This window comes from Phyllostomus hastatus, unplaced genomic scaffold (genome assembly GCF_019186645.2).
Source record: "Phyllostomus hastatus isolate PE091 unplaced genomic scaffold, TTU_PhHast_1.1 phas_scaffold_78, whole genome shotgun sequence".
NCBI lineage: Eukaryota > Metazoa > Chordata > Mammalia > Chiroptera > Phyllostomidae > Phyllostomus > Phyllostomus hastatus.
Window position 1 is genome coordinate 79,117,891 of NW_025334041.1, and position 5,566 is coordinate 79,123,456.

At 35.2% G+C, this 5,566-nt stretch overlaps 1 pseudogene; it reads left to right on the forward strand.

Annotated features, from left to right (window-relative positions):
• Nucleotides 1-2,986: 2,986 nt before the first annotated feature.
• Nucleotides 2,987-5,050, forward strand: LOC123811300 (annotated as a pseudogene).
• The last annotated feature ends 516 nt before the right edge of the window (nt 5,051-5,566 follow it).

Genomic DNA, 5,566 nt, shown 5'->3' on the forward strand with positions numbered 1-5,566 from the left:
AATGAATCAATATAAATAATCTGGCCCATTTTTTACTTTTTAAATATTTGAAATAGATCTGTGGTAAAGTATTTCAATAGAAGAAAAGTATATTACTTCCTGGAAATAAAAATAATATTTAATGTAAACAAACTGAAATAGCACAAAAAGTGGTATATGGTCTTGGCAGTTTTATTACACTGTGGGTGTCATGCTTTGGGAATAAGGTTCAAGGCCACTGTAAAAATATGGAGGGACATTTCCATGTGTTTTACCACATGCCACACTTCAGGTATCATGAAAATTGTCTATCTAAAAAAATTCATACTAAATTTCTGTGATCGTTGTACAGCAGTCTTTTCCTGAATGACTTTTTGATGACTACCATTTTTGCCAATATGTACTTTTAAATTATTTTTAAATAAATGGACACATTATTATATATTATTTGTATAATGAAGAGCAGTTAGTAATTTAAGTCAATCACCAGAATAATAAGATAACCATAACTTTCTAATATTGGAAATAAAGTGACCCTACATGAAGTACTTGACTTGTATTTCCTTGTTTATGTAGGGCACAAGGTTATCCCTCTCTTAACTGATCTTGATAGATTTACAGTTATATGAATAAACTACAGCAAGTGCCTGGAAGTCAGGTAGCAGCTCTAGAAGCTAATTTGGTTGGCCTCTCATAGTCCAGAACTCTCCAGCAGTCAAGGATACAATCACAGACATTAGACAACAAGCGAGGAAACTCCTATTTTGAGTCAGAGAAAAACAAGCTGCCACGAATGTCTCACAACTTTATTATTGTAATTGATCACATTTATGAAGACCTCATAAAGTTGCAAACAGTTATAATACAGAAAGGCAGTTATAACAATGCAAAGTGGTCTATCACCACCTCTTGATGACAACTTTATTACTGCTGTGGACCAATATTGCACAGGGGAGTCTGGTTGCCATAAGTTATTTTGAAGTGAAGCAGCACAGCAGGCTGGAGTACTACTGTGTAAAATTTATTTTTTATGAGACCCAATAATTAAATCAAACAGTTACCAAAATGTCTGAGAGCAACAGGATCTATTAAGATATCACAACAGGGACATCTTCTTTATGTTCATTCAGAACGGCAATAAACATTACTGCCTGGGTAAGGAGAAGGGCTCTGTGACTCATCTTAACATTGCCTACAAGTCACTGTCCAGGTGACTGGCAAAGATGGAGTTTAATAACATTCATTCTCATAGAGCTCAACAGAGTATAAAACTTAAGGGCCTCTAGCCATGGAAGGAATTTGGCATTCCCCTGTATCTAATTATGATAGTCAGAAGGAAAAGTGTTTAATATTACCTGCGAACTCCTATCTCTTTATTTTTGAACATTTACAGCTTTTTATTAAAACATGTGACAAGCACAAAAACAAAAATATAATTAATTTCTATAGAAAATTTCTTACCAAAAATCTGTTATATCAGTCTTTGGGTTAATTAGATAATCAGAATGTCACATGTCAGTTTCAAATATGTTGCCTTCCCTTCAGACTATGTATGGGACACATCTTAAATATTATCAAATTCCTTAGATTGTGCTGAATTTAATTTGAATCTCTAGTGCTCTATCTTCTCCTAACTCTGGAATTATTTATTTTAATTACTCACTCAAAAATATTTATTGAATGTTTCCTCCTGTCACCCCCTCAGGCTAATGAGTGGCAAAGGCTGTAGATGGTGCTAGCCTCCGAGGTACTTCAATATCCTGGGTTGGTTGCATTTTATTTGCTCACAATTTTACAATAAAACATTTTTTTAAGTAAATCCTCCTCAATTATCCCATAGCTAGGATCCTAACTGATAAATGTGTTCATGTTTACACATCAGAACTTTGTATTCTGTCTCTCAGATTGAGTGAATTTCTTGTCACATATTCCTTATCCTCAGTTCTTAACCTGTAAATCAAAGAATATAAAAGTACTAAATGAAAGTATTGAAATTAAATAAGACTTGTAAAGTACTTATCATGCTGCTCAGGGCATCATAAAGTAAAATAATGTGATTATTTTTTAGATGGAAATTTACTCTTGCTGCCTATTCCTTGCATGATCCGTAACATCAAAAGTGTTTGTATTGCAATAAGATACCACTGCACAGCAGTCAGAATGGTCATCATAAACAAATCAACAAACAATGAGTGTTGGTGAGGTTGTAGAGAAAAGGGAACCCTAGTGCACTGTTGGTGGGAATGCAGACTGGCATAGCCACTGTGGGAAAAAATATGGAAATTCCTCAAAAACTAAGAATGGAACTGCCTTTTGACCTGGTAATTCCATGGCTGGGATTATACCCTAAGAATCTAGAGACACCAATTCAAAAGGTGCCATGCACCCCAATATTCATAGCAGCACAATTTACAATAGCCAAGTGCTGGAAGCAACCTAAGTGCCCATCAGTAAAGGAGTGGATCAAAAAACTGTAGTGCATTACACAATGGAATACTATATAGCAGAAAGAAAGAGCTCCTACCGTTCACAACAGCACAGGTGGGTCTGGAGAGCATTATGCTAAGTGAAATAAGCCAGACAATGAAAGACAAATACCATATGATTTCACCTATAAGTAGAACCTAATCAACAACAACAACATCAAAAAAAAAAAGCAAGCAAAATAGAGCCAGAGGCATTGAAATTAAGAACAAACTGACAATAACCAGAGATGAGGGGGGCAGATAACATGGGAAAAAGGACAAGGATCAAATCAAGGAACATGTATGAAGGACACATAGACAAAGCCAAAGGAAGATAGGATCCAGAGTGAGAAGTGGGGATGGAGGGAGATGGGGAGTGATGGAGGGAAAGTGGAGACAACTGTACTGGAATAATAATAAAGAGTGTTTGTGTTGTATTTCTTACTACTTTGATGAGCTATTCCCCTTAAACTATAAATTTAAAGCTAACTTGCCATTTTATAGTAAGGTAGTCTTCTCGTAATGTCTGGTTAAAATTCTGAATGGTAGCCCTGGATGGCGTAGCTCAGTGGATTGAGCGTGGGCTGAGAACCGAAGTGCTGTAGGTTCAATTCCCAGTCAGAGTACATACCTGGCTTGCAGGCCATGAAACCCAGCAACCACACATTGATTTTTCTCTCTCTCTATCTCCCTCCCTTCCCTCTTTAAAAATAAATAAGTAAAATAAAAAAAAAATTCTGAATGGTAATGTCATAAAAATGTAATCTTACCTGGAATTCTAGTACAGATAGATATATCTATACATCTCTGTCTATGTCTATCTCTTTATCTCTATTTCTATATATAAATATATGTCTATTTGTTTATAAATTGAACATATATTTTATTCATATTTAAATAAACAACCTGAAATCCTAGAACTGATATAGATATAGATGATATAGATATAAATATAGATATAGATGATATAGATATAGAAATGTATAGATACACACACACATATATTCTATTATTTTTCATATTTTTATTATATAAAATAAAGTGTTATATCACAATGGTAATTTTCAAATGTTTATTTTATTTTATTACTATAATTTTATTACTGTAGCTAGGATCCTTTTACCCTTCTTTTAAACATTTCTCAATTAGAAAGCTATGAATTTGCATATGTATTATGTAATTTTCCACATTATTGCAATTATTTAAAATTACATATAATCTTTGACTAAAGTTTCCATTTCTTTTTTATAAAAAACACATATTTCTGTATCTTTATAACATGACAAACTCTGTCCTAAAATTTTATTTTGGATTATCTTGTATATTCATTTGTGATGAATACAGTAGATCCTCAAAATAATGGTACTTCCCTTTACCTATTAGTCTTTATTTTTCCGCAGGAATAACTCTATTTGGATATGGATGATTTCTTTGGTCCAGTTTCTCATCAAATGAATGGCTTGTGTTCAAAACGCTGTGCTGTGTTCCTTCATCTAGTTCAATTTTGGTTTATCCTAATGAATATTCATCTGGTGCAGCTTTGTTGAGGTGCCATGTTGTTTGCCTTTCTTAACCCAACTCCCTTAGAGTGCAGACAAACAAGGCACAAGGAAACAGATGTTTCTCAGGCCACATTATGAAAAAGAATGTATTCTTGCTCTTTCAACCTCATTTGCAATCCTGGTTTTAGAGACACATACATCTCTTTCTCATGGAGTTCAGTCATTAATCTCATGAACTTCATTTTCAGAGAATATGAGCACTCTGTCCAAAATTACACAGCTAGTGATAAAGCTGGCAATAAGAACGATATAATGCATAGGACAGAAAATAGGTTTGAGGAGCCATAACATTGCAAAATAGCAGAGGAAGAGCAAATGAAAAGATCCCTTTGGTTTCAGAAAATCTCATGAAAAAGAGGAAGACTTATCAGGCCCTCAAAGCCACCCAGGCAAAGCAGGCACTTTGGGAAAAGGAGCAGAGGAAAGGACAAGATATCAAGTTTAAGAGATTAGAGTGGCTCCTATACAATGCCTGGTAGCAACAACATGAGAAGGTGTGCCTCAGATGACTAGAAGTGAAATCTCATGGTTTGGCAGTGCTCACTGAACATTCCATGGCCTTTGCTGTACCCATCCAAAAGATTAGTGAAGTGAGTTAAGTGGTACAGAAGACTAATGCAAGGCTTCACCTGAAGGAGATTTTCAGTGGTGTTTTTGTCAAAGTGACCCCGCAGGACCCCAAACCATAAAAATACTGCATATAATGAAAACTTATGTAACCTGGGGATATCCAAATGTGAGGTCTATCTGGGAACTCATCTTGAAACGTGGACAAGCCAAGGTCAAGAGTAAAATCATCCCTTTGACAGACAGCACAGTGATTGAGGAGCACCTGGGGAAGTTTGGTGTCATTTGCTTGGAACATCTCATTCTTGAAATTGTCTTCCTGGAGAAGAATTTCCAGGTGATCTCCAGGTTCTTATGTCCTTTCCTGTTCTCATTGGCCTGTCAGGATACCAAGATAGAATACTCTTCCTCAAGGATATGGGCTCACCAGGCTATTGAGGTGAATGCATCAGTCAACTCATCTGACAGCTGAAGTAAACCCTGAATATCTGAAAGCACGTTGCCTTGGAAGCTTGTGTTATCCAGTATCTTCAAAGATAATTATTTTCTAATATGTCCTCAGAAACTGGAGGGGAACAGTCAGGGATGTTCCTGCCAGGCACTTCTTATCACAGCCCAGTTCCAAAGGAAAAGTCCAGCATGTTTTTCCCATTGGTCACTGCTGTCATCTTTGAAATCAGCAAAGGATTCATGCCATGGAGGAGAGGCATTTAGAAGAACACAAAAAATAGGTTTTGGAAATATAAAATTCTCATATTCTTGCTTTACTATTATCTGATTTATAGCTCAAATGATTTAGTAATCTTCTCTAAAGCTCAGGTTTCATCATTAATAATAAGAAAAATTTAAAATATATTCACCTTGAAAGACTGCCAATTGAAAACAATGCATATGAAAACCTGCACAAATGTCATTCCTAGCACATGATTTTCTGTGTCATCATAATGCTGTCTCCTTTTTTCATTTATTTATATATTAATTTTAAGTACTATC